Genomic DNA, 18,062 nt, shown 5'->3' with positions numbered 1-18,062 from the left:
GAATTAATTACATGGAACAAGGATTTTTATTTCAGGGTCCGGGTAAGCGTCGCATGTATCTTTTTGGTGTCCCTGTTGGCGTAGTTCAAGAAACCAGGTAAGAGGGAAATTTATATATTAAATCAGGTTTTTCATGAATTAAAAAGAATTATGTGTTATCTACGTATATATATATGCCTTTATGTGGTTTTAAAATGCCAACCATGTAAAACCTTGTTTTTGAGCCTAGGAATGCTTATATAGCTATGTATATGTGAAAGTAAATGGATGAAAGTGAAAAGTAATTTTCTGAGGAATCATGTAAGAAATAAATTGTAATTTTCAGAATATAAATGTTAAATGAAGGTTGGCCTATTTTACAAGAATATGTATGAAATTACTGTTAAATTGTGTGGCATGAGATATATATATATATATATATATATATATATATATATATATATATATATATATATAATGTCTGAGATGCAGGTTAAGCAAGTAAGTATTGAGAATAAAATATGATATGGACAATATTGTTTGTGAATGTTAAATGTAACCATGTAAATGTAAGACAACTGAAAGACAGCCATGTTAACAGATTTTAACGCATTTCTATGTGGACTAACTAATGATAGCTAAAAGGAGCTATGATAGCAGATTCTAGCGCTTTTCTATATGGACTAATTGATGATGACTAAAGACCAGATGTAGTACAAGGAAATGAAATGAAAACGTTATGCAATGAAATGGCAATAGAATGAAATGTGAAATGTGAACGATGAAAATGGGAAAGAGTCACTTAAAGTGAAATGCAATGTAATTTTTAAGTTATGAATATAAACAATTATGTATGATTGATTAATGACAAAGAGAATAACGTATTATGATATCAGAAGTACCTATGTACGTAGAACATGTTACGGTTGGGCGGGGCAAACTGTTCGCATGAGGGCTTACTAAGAAAGGTGAGTGCACTAGTAGCTTCAAACGTGGCAGTAGCTGCATAATGTGCTAGGGCAGAGGGAACCTACTTGTATGAACGGGTAGATTTCCTTATCCTTAAGGCCTTTGCCGGTAAGCTTTTGTTGAACAGTGTGATATGAGATCAATCTAACAGTTGAGGGCTTACTGAGTAAGGTGAGTGCCTCGGTATGCTTTAGTTGTGACCTTAGGGTTGCCTAGTATCAGAGCAGATGGGTGCTACTTGTATGAGTGGATAATCACCCCTATACTTGGGTAATCTCGTGGGTTAAACCTTTGCATGTGATTATTAGGTTCAGAGAATGATTTCAGTGTTATGGTAATGGTCTGCAAATGATATTAAAATGATATTTATATACCTCATATTAGCCACACGCTGTTTTAATATATTGTTTCTTCCCTTACTTAGATGTGTCTCACCCAAATATAAATGTATTTTTTTTTTTTAGGATTTCCTCGAGATCGAGCTTAGGGAGTTCAAGGGTTTTTAGACTTTTGAGAAGTATTAAAAGAAAGGGTATATACTGATAATACTTTGGGAAATGTAAATATTTATGTTTTATGTCTTTATGTTTTAAGTCAGTTATGAAAGGAATGATTGTGAAAATACTGGAATGTGTAGAGAGGTATGTATTTATGGCAATGCAGGTGTTGGATGGATAGTAAAGATGTTATATAAGGGTAGTAAACTCTAGTATTATTGATTATGGTTTTTATATTATATGAAGATTATGTTTATGTTTTCCGTTGCATATATCATGGATTATGGATTATCAGGGATTTTATCAGGTATAACGCGCCGAACCTGGGTTTAAGAGTTTGGGGTGTTACAACTAGGACATCTTAAATCACCATTTTGGCCTAATGAATTGGCCGGTCGACTAGGCCAAATAGACTTACGAGAGGCCGATCGACTGGGCCCTTATAAAATTGCCCTTATGTACACACCAATCAATTGGGCTAGCAAGGCTAGAAGGTGGTAAGTCTATCGGACCTATTTAAATTACCATTTTGGCCTTATGCCTTCGCCGGTTGACTAACCCAAGTATAGCTATAAGAGGCTGGTTGACCGGGCCTGAACAAAAAATGAGTTTTGGACTAGTATTTGATTACAAAAGTATTTTAAACATTTTGTGAAAGATAATCTTAAGTATAAAAAGGTTTTCATTTATTTTAGGGTTCCTAAGGTCAATCTAGGTCATGATAGAGTTTCAATTTAAATCAAGTGAGCATGCATGCACAAACAAATCCTAATTACTATTACAACTTAAAAATTAAATTCTTCAAGTTCTGCTCATCTAGAATATGCCATGGAATATGATCTTTTAGTTGCTTTTCATGGCTTCCATATTGCATCATCATCTGTGCTATCAATAGGATGAACCTGTGCAAACACTAAGCACACAATGAGATGATGTGGTTTGTCACAATCGAAACAAGGATTAGACTCAAAAAGTCAACAATCTCCTATTTTTTGATGATGAAAAATGTAGGAGCAAAATTGGGTTCAGCCTGAGAAGGCTCCCTCTAAGAATATGCATTAATTAAAATTTATTCAATAAAGTGCAAGCATATACAAACATGAAAATTGGGGTCGGGTTATGTTGATACGGTATCAGAGATTCTGACGTGGCCGATGTTTGGGTATTATTGATTAATATTTATTATTTCTTGGTAAAAAATTGTATGAAAATTGGGGCGTCACAGTTTGGTATTAGTGCCTACGTTGTTAGGTTCTACAGACTTTAGTAAACAATGAAATACAATATCAGAGTATAGGAATGAATTTTGATAAGAGTAGAGGATGGGTAAATTAGGATATGAGTCAGTCATTGCGAAGGATAAGATTGAAATTTAAGGTTCTATCTTGCGGCCTGGAGGCAGGAGTTCCACGGTTGTTTCTGTGATTTTCCTAGGGTGACAACTTCAGGAAAACCATAGTAAACTATCACTGGTTCTTGTTTCTGAGTGGTAGGACTGAATCCAAAATTGGGATTGAGGACATTGAAGATGGATGATGGTAAAGGAATTTTTTTTGAGTTTAGTTTGTTGAGTGTGTTAGTGATGTTGAGATGATAGAGTTCTAAGACTATTTGATATCATTTTCAGGATGGATCTAGGGAATAGTAGTGCACATGCGGGAGGTGATGATGCAAAGCCTTCTAGTATGGGTGGTGGAGACCCTCATATAGTACTATGTAGTGTCATTTAGCAGGTGATGGTAGAGATGACTAGGAGTTCAGGGGAGCGGAGTTGCACGATTGACCAGTTCACACATATGAGATCCCCGTCGTTCTCTGGTGAAGTTGACCCACTCATGGCTGAGAATTGGGTCCAGAATATAAAGGATATGTTGGCAGTTCTTTCACTTATAGACAAGTAGACGGTACTATTTGCAACGTTTAAGTTGACTGGGGAAGCTAAACGCTTGTGGAGATCAACGAGACTATTGGAGGAGTAGAGACCTGAGCCTGTAGCGGTTTCCTAGAGATGCTTTAGAGAGTTGTTTTTCGAGTGATGCTTCCCTGTTGCTATTAGAAGTGCGAAGGCAGCAGTGTTCTTGCACTTGATGTAGGGGCAGATGATGGTATAGTAGTATGCAGCTAGATTTATCGAGTTGTCCTGGTTTGCCCTGTACTTGGTGCCCGATGAAGAAAAGAAGGCGAGGAAGTTTGAGAAGGGCTTAAGGTAGAGTTTGTTTGAGCAGGTTATAGGATTCCTGGCCTAGACTTTTGCATAGGTAGTGGATAGAGCTACAGTGATTAAGAGTGGCCTACTGAGAGGCGCTGCAGCACAGAACCAAGGAAAGAGGCCAGTGCCTCTAGATTTTCAGGAAAGGTCTAGCCGAGGGCCTTGGAGGAGGCAGGATAATAAAGGAGGATGGAGACAGGTAGTAAGAGAGCGGGTAGTACAGGGCAAGCATATGCCCCTTCTTTTACCCACATGCTACAAGAGACACTCGGGAGAGTGTCCGATCAAGAAGATTGTTTGTTATCGATGCCATCAGCCTAGGCATATGGTGAGGGATTGTTAAGCACCGCCACTGAATACACCTGCTCCTAGACCACACTGAGGAGGTCACCAGGCACCTTGAGGCGGACAATAGAGGAATACAGCCCCAACATGAGTCTATGCACTGACACCGGGAGATGCTGAGGTGACATGAGATGTCGTGACAAGTACTGTTTCAATACAGTCATATAAAGCTACTACCTTATTTGATTTAGGGGTGACTTATTCTTTTATCGTCCAAGAATTTGTTAAATTTTGTGGGACAGAAATTCAGCAATTAGACATTAGTTTTTCCATTTCTACACTGACTGGAGCAATAGTGTTATGTAGGAAGGTACTCAGGAACTTTCCAGTTGGTATTCATGGGAGGTCTTTACTAGCTAACTTGGTGATTTTAGAGATGCATGGGTTCAAGGTGATTATGGGGATGGATTGGCTAGCTGCTCACTATGCCATTATTGACTGTCATCAAAGAGAGGTAGTGTTCAGACCTTTTGGATAACAGGAGTACAGATTCATGGGGTCATGTGTGCGGACCCCACCACAGTTGTTATCCGCCATTCAGGCAAGGAGGTTGTTTCTAGAAGGTTGTCAGGGATATTTGGCTTATGTGAAGGAGATATCAGAAGGGGAGTTGAGGGTATAGGATATTCCGATAGTGAGGGATTTCCCTGATTTTTTTTCTCAAGGAGTTGGCAGGACTACCTCTTGATCGAGAGGTAGAGTTTACTATTGATCTAGTTTCAGGGACAACATCGATTTCGAAAGCGCCGTACTATAGAATGGCACCGGTGGAATTGAAAGAATTGAATGAACAATTACAGAAACTATTAGACAAGGGATTTATTTGGCCCAACATGTCACCCTGAGGAGCGCCGGTATTGTTTGTGAAAAAGAAAGATGGGTCGATGAGAATGTGCATCGACTACAAATAAATTAATAAATTGACTATCAAGAATAAGTACCCGCTTCCTTGCATCGATGATTTATTTGACTAGCTACAGGGGACACAGATTTTATCGAAGATAGATCTATGGTATGGGTACCATCAAGTAAAGGTTAGAGCTGAAGATGTTCTAAAAACAGCATTTAGGACTCAATATGGCCATTACGAATTCTTGGCTATGCCGTTTGGACTGATGAATGCTCCTGTTGTATTTATGAATTTGATGAACCGAATTTTCCACCAGTATTTAGACCAGTCTATGGTGGTATTTATTGATGACATCCTGGTATATTCAAAGAGCCTAGAAGAGCATAAGGAACATATGAGGATAGTGCTTCAGGTGCTAAGGGAAAGAAAATTTATGCGAAATTCAAGAAGTGCAAGTTCTAGCTGGAGCAAGTTACCTTCCTTGGACACGTGGTATCTAGGGGTGGTATTTTAGTAGATCCGAGCAAGATTGAGATAGTAGTAGACTACGTATAATCGAAGAATGTACAGGAGATCAAAGTTTCCTAGGTTTGGCTACGTATGTAACACTCTAAACCCCTAAACCCGGGTCCGGTGCGTTATACCTGATATAATCTTGATAATCCATAATATACGCAGCAAAAAACATTAACATAATCTCCAAATAAATAGTTATACTTGCAAATATAACCAATTTGCAAAATTTTCCAAATCTCACTCTCGCTTTGGAGTGGAGCCTAGAAAACCCCAATTGAAAATTTACCCACGTCAAAATGACGACAATCACGACTAGGATCACGTGGTGGTGCCTAATCGTCATATTAGAGACATATTTAAAGAGAAACTGGAAAAATAGGGAAAAGTTACCTTTCCCTAGGAGTAGTGCTTAAGCCATTCCCACGACAAATCCGCTTTAGTAGAAATGTCGGCAGAGTTAGGAATTCAATGACACCTTCTGTTTCCCAATCCGTCGCAAATCCATCGAGAAATTGAGTGAGACAGAGAGAGATAGACGGAGACGGAGCAAGCGTGAGTAGGAGGGGGCGGCTTCCTCTATTCTCCAATTTTAAAATCTAATCTGGATGCTTCTAAGCATCCAGATTCATACATAATATATAATATAATATATTATATTATAATATTATACCCTTTTTAAATATATATATATATATATATATGTATGTATAGATTCCTTCATCCTTACATACACACACATATACACACACACACACACACACACATATATATATATATATATATATATATATATATTTAAACATATAAATATCATATACTTAATTTAATTAATTCAATTAAATAATATTTAATTAATTTATTAATTCAATTAAATAAAATTTAATTAATTAATTAATAATCAATCTAATTTTATTTTATTTCATAATTTTTTTTCACGCTATTCCTTTTATCTGATCATATATTGTTTTATTTATTATTATTTTTTCCTAATTATTTCAATCATTTTAATTTTACGAGTCATTACATTATCCCCTCGAGAAATTTCGTGCTCGAAAATTTACTAACTAGTCATCCTTTCACTTTATTTGAATTCATTTGCTAACTACCACTATAAGAAGTTAGCATACATATCATCATATAAACCATTCAATCATTCTTCATTAAATTAAATCCAATACAAATCTAAAATCTCCATATAAGGACCAATCTCACGGCTAGGAAATGTCACCGTCGATGGATTTATTGTGGTTTTCTGAAACCATCGACTGAATTAGAAAATCACAAAAGTTCGCCAAGGGATTTCTACCTCCAAGCTATAAGACAAAATCCTATACTTCCCTACACCATACCTACTTCTCAACACCTAACCTAACTTATCCATCTAACATCCTTATCCTAACTATTTCCTATACTCTGGTATAAATCATTTCTAACCTAATATTCTAACATTTCCATATCCAGGCGATGTGAAATTAATCACACTTTCGGGTGGAAACTGCTCTGATACCATCTGTAATGCCCCAAACCCCTAAACTCGGGTCTGATGCATTATACCTGATATAATCCTGATAATCTATAATATACGCCGCGGAAAACATTAACATAATCTCCAAATAAATAGTTATACCTGCAAATATAACCAATTTTTCAAATTTCTCAAATCCCACTCTCGCCTTGGAGTAAGGTCTAGAAAACCCCAATTAAAAATTTACTCATGTCAAAATGACGACAATCGTGACTAGGACCACGTGGTGGTGCCTGATCGTTGATTTAACAGCATATTTAAAGAGAAATTAGAAAAATAGGAAAAAGTTACCTTTCCCCAAGAGTAGTGCCTAAGTCATCCCCATGACAAATCCGCTCCAGTAGAAATGTCGGTGGTAGAGTTAGGAATCCAACAACACCTTCTGTTTCCCGATCTACCGCAAATCCATCAAGAAAATAAGAGAGAGAGAGAGAGAGAGAGAGAGAGAGAGAGAGAGAGAGAGAGAGAGAGAGAGAGAGACGGAGACAGAGTAAGCGTAAGCAGGAGGGGTGCTACTTCCTCTGTTCTCCAATTCTAAAATCTAATCTGGATAATCAGGATGCTTCTAAGCATCTAGATTCATACATAATATATAATATAATATATTATATTATAATATTTAAATATTATACCCTTTTTATAAAACATATATATATATATAAACATATAAATATCATATACTTAATTTAATTAATTCAATTAAATAACATTTAATAATTTATTAATTCAATTAAATAAATAAATAATTAAATAATTAATAATTAATCTAATTTTATTTTTTTTCATTATTTTTTTTCATACTATTCTTTTTATCTGTTTATTTATTGTTTTATTTATTATTATTTTTCCTAATTATTTCAATCATTTTAAATTTTCTGCGTCATTATAGGGTACTACCGTAGATTTGTTGAAGGATTTTCTAAATTGTTAAGTTTGTTGATTAAGTTCACTAGGAAAGGTGTGAAATTTGAGTGGACCGATGAATGTAAACAGAGCTTTTAGGAGCTAAAACAATGGCTCATCATTGCACCGGTGTTGACGATTCCTTTAGGAGAAAAGGGTTTCGTAATTTACCGTGATGCATCACATAAAAGACTTGGATGTGTGCTGATGTAGCAGGAGAAAGTGGTAGTATATGCCTATCGATAGTTGAAAGAATATAAGAAGAATTACCCTACCCATGATTTGGAGTTAGTAGCGGTGGTCTACATGTTGAGGATTTGGAGATGCTATCTATATGGGGGTAGGTGTGAGATTTTCACTGATCATAAGAGCCTAAAGTACTTCTTCACACAAAAAGAATAAAATATGAGACTGAAGAGATGGTTAGAGCTGATAAAAGATTATGACTGCACCATTAGTTACCACCCAGGAAAGGCTAATATGGTAGCTAATGCTTTGAGTCAGAAATCAGTGGGAGCATCAGTATCTGTAGTGGTGATGCAGCATTCCATCTAGATGGATTTAGAAAGGCTCGGTTTAAGACTTGTAGAGGGTGATCATTAGGCATTTATTTCCAATCTGATATTGCAGCCAACCCTACAGGAAAGGATTAAAGTGGCTCAGAGGAGTGATGCAGAGTTAGTAGAGCTTATGGGAAAAGTACAGGATGGTTAGGAGGCAAATTTCAGTATCTCATATGATGGAGCCTTGAGGTTCCACACCAGACCGTGTGTACCTACCAACCCTGATATTAAGAAAGTTATTTTGGAGAAATCGCACCGATCCCTATATATTGTACACCCTGGTAGCACTAAAATGTATAGGGATCTTCGGGAGTCTTTTTGGTGGAGCAATATGAAAAGAGAGATCGTTGAGTTTGTAGAGCAGTGTTTGACCTGCCGACAAGTGAAAGCTGAGCATCAGAGACTGGCAAGATCATTGCAACCACTCCACCTCCCTAAGTGGAAGTGGGAACATATGGCAATAGATTTTGTCACATGATTGCCGCTGACTCTATATGGATAGGGCACCATTTGGGTAGTCGTAGATCGACTAACGAAGACTACCCATTTCCTGCCTATTAGAGTTAACCACTCCTTCAGCAAAATGGTGGATTTATATATTTAGGAGACAGTTAGAATGCAGGGTGTGCCAGTGTTCGTAGTATCGAACCGAGAGCCATGATTTACATCTCAGCTTTGGAGGAGTTTGTAGAAGGCCACGGGTTCTCAGTTATTGTTCAGCACATCCTTTTATCCTTAGATCTACAGGCAGATGGAGAGAACGATACAGATACTGGAGAATATGCTACGAGCTTGTGTGTTGGACTTTGGAGGTAGTTAGATAAAGTTTTTGCCATTGATTGAATTTGCATATAATAACAACTACCAGGCTAGCTTTGGGATGACACCATATAAGGCGTTATATGGTAGGAGGTGCCGATCTCTATTGTATTGGGATGAGATTATAGAAAGGTAGATTTTGGGCTTGAGTTGATGCAGTAGACTCATGAAAAAGTTAGACTCGTCAGAGATAGGATCTTAACAACACAGAGTCGGCAGAAGAGTTATGTAAATATTCACTGGCGAGAGTTGGAGCTTAACGTAGGAGATCATGTATTTCTGAAAGTGGCACCAATTAAAGGGGTTATGAGATTTGGGAGGATGGGTAAATATAGCCTAGGTATATTATACCATTTGAGATTCTTGAAAGAATGGGTCGAGTTGCCTACAGGTTGGCGTTACCACCAGTCTTATCTAGAATCCACGACGTATTTCACGTTTCCATGTTAAGGAAATACGTCTCAGACCTCTCCCATGTGATTAGTTATGAGGAACTGGAGCTTGATGATGCCTTATCTTATGAAGAGATTCCAGTGCAGATTTTAGATTGGTAGGAAAAAGAGCTGCGTACAAAGAGGATTCCACTGGTAAAAGTATTATGGTGTAGTCATGTAGTAAAGAAAGCTTCCTGAGAATTAGAGGAACAGATGCACCAGAAATATCCACATCTCTTCAGTGGAGTTTAGTGCTGAGCCAGTTAGAGTAAAAGTAAAGGTATGTATGTTGAACTGTAAAGTGTAATGTAGGATAGATAGTATTTTTGGTTTTAGGATAAGAAAGGTTTGGGAGAATTTTCTTTGAATGGTTGTAATCTCCCAGAACTCTCCTATGTAACCACGCTATTCCTCTGCCATAAGTGAGGGTAATTAATAAAATTGAGATGTTTTCTGTAAAGATGAAAAGATGATGAATAACAATTTTGAGAACGAAATTTTATAAGGAGGGGAGAATGTTGACACTTAGAAAATTAAATTAATAAAAGTAATAAAAAAGAAGGAATGGAAGAGAAGGAAAAAGGAAAACGAGGATCAGCAGGGGTTCGTTGACAAACCCAAGGTCTTCATCGACGAATGTCCCTCTAGATCTCGCCAACGAAGTATGCGTGTCTCATCGATGAGAAGATTCCATGAGTTAGGAAAATTAAGAGAACTTCAGGTTTGTTCACGAACCAGCCTCCTCGTCGACAAAGTGCCTTCATGGGTTCGTCGACAAATCACTTAATCTCATTTTTTAACGTGAATCTCTCTCTCCTCTCTCTCTCTCTCACACACACACACACACACCTACGATTTTTCCCACTCCCCCTCTCTTTGATTTTGGCTTCCTTTTAGCCTAGATTAACCATCGAGAACCACCACAAGGTTCGTGGGAAGATTCTCTACAACTTAGCCAGAGCATATTTTCAATTTGGAGTCTTGGGGCACCATCCCAAAATCAGGTTAAGTGAAGTATTTTAGGATATAATGGGCTATTTGGAGTATTCGAAACCTAGGAAGTGTTAAATGAGAATTATTTTGGGATATGAGTTGATTAATCTGGGAAAAATGTGATTTTTAGAATTTTGAGTTTCGAGTGCTGCGGCTATAGGATTTGGACTTTTAACAGACCTCTCAATAAGTCAAGTAAGGGGAATAAATTATAGTAGTATTTTAGAAATTATGGGTTGAATAAATATATGAAAATGGTGATATGATATTTTAACTGTGTATATTATGATATGAATAATAGACGAAACTGTGTGGCATATGAGTTATACTAAGAACATGTTTGAAATTGGGTTGTGTGAAATGCATGGTGAATTATGAGAATATGAGACAAACATATATTGAAATGTTTTGTGCATAAAAGAATATAAGAGAAACCCAATGATGTTTATATACTGAACTGTAATGATAAAAGAATTTTTTTATTGAGAAACAATGAAAAGTGATATATCGAAGGGTGTTTTCTGAGAGATGATGAAATATGTAACACGGATATGTTTACTAGAAAAATTGATGGAACATGATATATATGTATAGAAATGATTTCTATGATAAATGTGGCAGTATACAATAACAATATGTTTTACACTGAGAAATTTTGAAATACGTGAAATGAGAACCTATTGTCAATATTGAAATATGAATATGGAAATGTGAATATTGCAATGTGAATACTGCAATGTGAATATTGAAATGAGAATATGAAAATGCAAATGTTGGAATGTGAATACTGCAATGTGAATATTGAAATGAGAATATGAAAATGTGAATGTTGGAATGTGAATATTACAATGTGAATACTGCAATGTGAATACTGAATTGTGAATAGTGAAATGTGAATGTGGAAATGGGAATACTAAAATGTGAATGTGTAAATGTGAAAATGTGAACCCTGATGGATGGATTGTGATAGAAAGTACAGTACCAATGCTAGCAGATGATAAGTGCAACCATGGAATCGCATGTAGAATGTGGCGTGGCAGTTGAATGAGCCAGTGAGAAGGGTAGTTTCGCTGCTAGGAGTTCAGACTAGGGTTAGGCAGACCATTCATACTACAGAAGAGTATATAGATTGTTTATTTTGATCTAACCGGGTAGGCCAACCGCAGTTTAGATCCAGCCTTCGGGCCGCACAACCTCGACCATGGGGGGAAGCATGGCATGGAGAATATCCTCAAGGTAGCCATGAGTTACAGACACACATGTATTGGGTACCGAGGACACTCACGTGCTAAATAATGAAATGGAAATGGGAAAAAAAAAATAATGTGAGTTTAATAACATAAATAGAAAAGGTGAAGTAAAACTCTCTGCTTAAGGGCTTACTAAGTAAGGTTAGTGGCTTGATAAATATCAGTTGTAGTCGTACCCGAGTTAATTGGGTAAGGTTACAAACGATACTAGAGCAAAGGATAGCTACATGTATGGGCATATAATCTCATCTATTCTCTGGAACTTTCGCTAATAAATATGGGTTGCACGTGAATGAGTTGGAAAATGGAATTAAAGCTTATAAAAGCTTGTGTTTTATATGTATATGATTATGAGTATAAATGGCATATTTTTCTTCTATGGTATTATCACTAGAATAAGAATATTATGATATAACGATACTTTTACTGCCACAAAATGTAAATAATTTATTCTATCTTACTGAGATATGTCTCGCCAAAATACCTAAATATTTTAGGGAATCGTGACAGACTAGGAGATAGAGCTCCGAGATAGAGGGGAGCCTACACATAGATAGATAGGGTGAGTGTTTTGAGTTAGGGATGTATGTTACCCCTAGGGTGTTTTGCTGTTTTGGAAATGGATTAGACTTGTATATATATATATATATGGATGTATATTACTCTAGGTATTTGTATTCTGGATGGTGTGTAGTTATTGACTTCCGCTATTAGGATTGTTTATATAAGTTTGACAGATTACCTAGTACCCGTTTCGGGTTAGGTTATGTTGATATGGTATCAGAGATTTTGACGTGGCCGATATTTGAGTATTATTGATTAGTATTTATTGGAAAAAATTGGTATGAAAATCGAGGCATCACATGAGGTCCTGTCGATCGACCAATGGGTGATTTTCTTTTTGACGAGCTTCGGTCTACCGGGCACTAAGATATGGTCTTCTGGATTATAAGGATAGTTAACTAGGCCAACTAAGCGTTCAAGCGTCTCGTCAACTAGGACAACTTAAATTACAATTTTGGCCTAATGAATTGGCCGATTGATTCGGCCAAATAGACTTATGAGAGGCCAGTCGACTGGGCCCTTATAAAATTGCCCTTACGTACACACCGGTCGACTGGGCCAGCAAGGCCAGAAGGTGGCCGATCTATTAGGCCTATTTAAATGACCATTCTGGCCTTATGCCTTCGCCAGTCAACTAACCCAAGTATAACTATGGGAGGCCAGTCGACCGGGCTTGAACAAAAAATGAGTTTTGGCCTAGTCTTTGATTACAAAAGTATTTTAAACCTTTTGTGAAAAATAATATTAAGTATGTAAATGATTTTCATTTAATTTAAGGTTCCTATGGTCAATCTAGGTCATGATAGAGTTTCAATTTAAATCAAGTGAGCATGCATGCACAAACAAATCCTAATTACTATTACAACTTAAAAATTAAAGTCTTCAAGCTTTTCTCTCTTGGAATATGCCATGGAATATGATCTTTTAGCTGCTTTTCATGGCTTCCTTATTGCATCATCATCTGTGCTATCAAAAGTATGAACCTGTGCAAACACTAAGCACATAATGAGATGTTGTGGTTTGTCATAATTAAAACATGGATCAGACTCAAAAAGTCAACAATCTCCCTCTTTTTTATGATGACAAAAACACAAGAGCAAAATTGGGTTCAACCTGAGAAGGTTCCACTTAAGAATATGCATTAATTAAAAATTTATTTAATAAAGTGCAAGCATATACAAACATGAAGACTTCAAAAAGTTTAAGTTTAGCATTTAAGTGTAATGGTTCATTGTGCGTTTGTTATTGAAGCTTACTTATCATTTTCCAAATGTTTATGATACGAAAGCAGGAGAATATAGTTATAAATGAATTATGATTTTGCTCTTTAACTTTCTCCCACTTTTGTCATCAGCAAAAAGGCTAAACATTAATTTCTTCTTGGATAAGAAGATTATTGAAATAATCAGAGCCCTTAAATTTTTGAATTTTATGACAAAAATTGATATTAATGAAATTTGCACATGTCATGAGTTACAAAATAAATCTCCCCTTTGAATATTATCATTAATTGCAAAGGATTGATGCCAAAGGTTACTGAAAAAGAAACTTTAACATGAAGGTTCAAGCAAGCTAGATTTTTATGGTGCTTATTTATGAACAAATTATTGCATAATATAACCAGAAAATCCAACCATATGGATCCTAAAGATTTGAAAATTTTAATACTGGATCATTTTGCAACACCTAGGATAATTGTGGCTAAGCAATATACTTTCACTTAAGATATTTAATAAAATTATTGAGCTTTAATGTACATGCCACAATACACTTTTGGTTTAAGCTAATATGTGGGTGAGCACAATAGGATAAAATTTGAGTTTAAAAGGCTTCCCCTTTTGATTTGAATACATGCTTAGATGTAACACTCTACTTATTAAGAATTTGATTTCAACAAGTATGTGATGAGTTCCTAAAATGCATGATTTTAGACCCTCATTTATCTTTGTTTATCCTCATTTTACTATGTATTTACCCATAGTTATTATTGTTCAGAGCTATGCAAGGTTTGTTTATCTTTTTAGGAAAAACAGGTTAAAACCATAGAGTTAGGTATTACGAGAAGCCAAGAAGGATTTGGAGAACTCAAAGCTCAAATCAGTTACTCAGCCAAGCTCCTCAAACTTCAGATCATCAAGGGACAAGAAGACGATGCTTGACCATGTGGCGCAACCAGTAACACACAAGGGCAACTTTGTCTTCCACTACAGACTCCAAGGTTCAAACTGAGATCAAAATGCTGCAAGGTTCAACCAAGTCAATGACCAAGTGAATCTCTAGGGCGATGATGTCGAGATACTGAGATAGAACTGAGAGCAGAATTATTGAGAGCCTCAACGAAGTGTACGACCAAGAGACCATGAGGGGCGACTATGTCGAGTTCCCGAGATTTCCTGAAGATCGAGATCCTGCAAGTCTCGACCATCAGCTTGACTAGCAAGACTCTGAGGCGTGATGCAGTCGAAGACATTGAAGATTTGAATTCCCGATTTTCCACAAGTCTCGACTAGGGCGCGCACAAGAATGAAATAGGGGTGACTTGGTCGATAGCGATGATCTTCTACGTGAGATTTGCTGCAAACGTTTTAACTTGTAAAACAAACCTTGTAAACCCTAGAGGCTATAAGTATTCACTACAAACACGAGCTCTAAGTTCCTCTTTGGCCTCTCTTAGGTTAGTGATAGACTTAAGATGTCATTGAGAGCCATTGTAGATTAGTTAGAGTAGGTTTTCAATTCTTGTTTTGGTGCGTGTATGAAGTGTTCGACGACCTATGACAACTGGTGGCATTCATGTGCTCTCTGTGTATATTACACGATCTTCTTTTGTACTTCCCCACGTTAGTGATAGACATGAAGAGTGCAAAGGGATGATCTTTTTACATGCTTTCGTTTTACTTGCTTTCATTTATAGCTTTCCTTTACTGCTTTCTTTAATTGTTTAGATCGTGATGATGTTTAGTGACAAGATTAGCACCTCTATTGCTTCAGGCAGGTACATGTTTTAGGCTATAGTCTCCCATAGGGGTTCTCGTGCTCATTTGTGATAGAGTATACTCCAGTTCCCGACTGTACTCCGGATGGTTGGTGCACCCTTGCTACTCTATGCCATCGAATGGCTCCTTGGATTGTTTAGCCAGGTTCCAGTTAGTTTAGTATGGTAAACTCAATGAACTTAGATTACGCAAGACAACATCCTAAACTATACTCATGTCTAAACACTGCTTTGTAGGAGTAGGGTTAACTTAGATTTGCTTGTTTTCATTTAATTGTTTTCTAGTAGTTGATTAGATTTCACCCACTGAAAAATACCACCTTTTTACTTCTCTTTTATACAAGGCTATAGTAAAATAATTTGGAAGTAGCTTAATAACTGTGCTTCAAGTCCTTGAGGGTCGACACCTGACTTCCCACTTTCTACTGAACTTGGGATTGTTAGGAAGTATAAATTGTATCTTTGGTAGTTAAAGACCCAACTTTGCTTTAGTCTACCAAATTTTGGTGCCATTGTCGGGGACTTGGCTACGATTATAAGTCAACTTCCATTTTAGAGGATTGTTGCATTGTGTTTTTTATTTGCTCTCCTTTCATTTTCATCTTTCTTTATTTAAATTTTTTTTTTTTTTTGCTTGTTCTCTTTGAAGTTTTGAGTCCTTGTTCTTTAATTGTGTATGTTCGATTTGTGCTCTTAGGACCCTGAGATAGTTCTTATAGATCCCGAGATTGAAAGATCCCATAGGTTCCTTAGGAAACTTGCCTCCAATCCAGAGATTGTTGAGTGGTCTGAGCCAAAAGTTATGGCCAAATGAAACCCACTTGTTCCCGCCGATCAATTCCTGGAACCCCAAGCTCCCCATCTTCCTGTGGTGGGAGAGCAACCCCTTCGGCCGCTTAGGGATTACTTTGTACCTAATGCATACACCTCGCCATCCTGCATCCGATTTTTGGATGCTTAGGCAGCTCAATTCGAGATTAAGACTTCAATCATCTTGATGCTACCCAACTTTCATAGGAACTCCATTGAAAATCCTTATCAACATCTAGACGAGTTCTTGGAGATTTTCTCCACCGTCCGTATACCTAATTTTAGTGATGACGCCCTTCATCTTAGGCTTTTCCCATTTTCTATGAAGGATAAGGCCAAATATTGGCTGACGTCCTTAGAGCTGAATTTAGTAACCAACCGAGCCACCATGCAACATGAATTCCTAAAAAAGTTCTTCCCAATCTGGAAGACTAACCAGTTGCGAAAGGCAATCACAAGTTTCAAACAAATGGATGGGGAACTTTTCTTTGAGACCTAGGAGCGTATCAGGGACCGACTTTGTAAGTGCCCACATCATCAGGTCCCTAAGTGGCAATTAGTTCAAAATTTTTACAAAGGGTTAGCTGAGAGAGATAGGTCCATGGTTGATGCATCGTGCGGAGGTACTTTCCTCACAAAGCACAAGAATGAGGCTTGGATTCTCTTTGAAAACTTGGTTGAAAATTCCTAGCAGCACATGGCTACTTCTCGTAGACCCCCTAATCCATCAACCTCTACACCTAAGGAAGTTTACTAGTTGATGACAAGCCAAGACCTTGCCCCTACCCTGTATGCCATATCAAAAAAATTAGACTAGTACTTGTCCTTAGGACCGCAGACAATGGCGTGTGCAGAGGTTTTTGCAATTTGCTCTAACCCTTCCCATATATGTTATAACTGCCCCCATGCGTATTCCCAACCTGAGCTTATTCAAGAGGAAGTGAAAGCCACCCACAATGGGTATGATAAGCTGTTTAATGACCCTTATTCAAATACCTACAACCCTGGGTGGTTACAGCATCCCAACTTCTCTTGGAGGCCGCAAGCTCAAGGTTTTCAACCCCAAAGACCTCCACAAGCCCCTAATGCTTTGCCTCCACACTCATACCAAAATTTCCAAAATCATTCTAATTCAGCCCCCAAATCTTCAACCATTTAGTAGCCGTCTCCGTATTTGCCTAAATATGACACATTTCAAGAGACGATGCTAAGAACCCTTGAGAACTTTGAGGCTAATGACCAAGCGGATTGGCAACTCCTTCACTTTCACTCCCAATCCATCGTAAAGGTAGAAGCCAAATTGGGGCAACTAGATGCTACCTTAAGTCAGAGAAACGAGGGCAAGTTTCCAAGGGAGCCCATAGTGAATCTTAAAGGACAATATGGAGTGGAATGTGAACCAGACACTGGTCCTTCATCGTATCCCAAGCAAGCCCAGGCGGTGACCACTCTCCAAAGTGACTGGATGATAAATAAACAAGGCAAGGAGCAACCAAGTAAGGGAGAGAATGAGGATGAAAAGAGGGTAGTACCCAACGCTGGCTCGTGCACCTTATATTCCTCTAGTCGAGTACACAAACCCTTTAGTCCCACACCTGTAACTGGAAGGACCAACCCTCACTTCACCCCCTATAAGACTTTTCATGGCACTTTAGTGACACATCCTGCAACCCCTCTTGCACCTTATATATTTAGGAAAGAGGCCTCAATTGAGTTCATCTGGGACATGTTTAAACAAGTAATCACTTGCATTCATAGAATTTCATAAGGACTTATCAACACAGGAGCAAGAGTCAAGGGTGCATATGGAGAGTTTAGTCAAGCAGGCCGAGCACATGAGC

The 18,062-nt window shown here is 37.4% G+C and overlaps 1 non-coding gene across 1 annotated transcript; it reads right to left on the bottom strand.

Moving 5' to 3' along the window:
* Positions 1–16,658: 16,658 nt before the first annotated feature.
* On the bottom strand, positions 16,659–16,764 carry LOC131152452 (small nucleolar RNA R71). Its single transcript, XR_009135953.1, has one exon. It is a non-coding gene; the product is annotated as a small nucleolar RNA R71 (small nucleolar RNA).
* Between the last annotated feature and the right edge of the window lie 1,298 nt (positions 16,765–18,062).

Source organism: Malania oleifera, chromosome 3 (assembly GCF_029873635.1).
Source record: "Malania oleifera isolate guangnan ecotype guangnan chromosome 3, ASM2987363v1, whole genome shotgun sequence".
NCBI classification, from domain to species: Eukaryota; Viridiplantae; Streptophyta; class Magnoliopsida; order Santalales; family Ximeniaceae; genus Malania; species Malania oleifera.
This window is presented reverse-complemented; position numbering and strand designations above follow the sequence as displayed.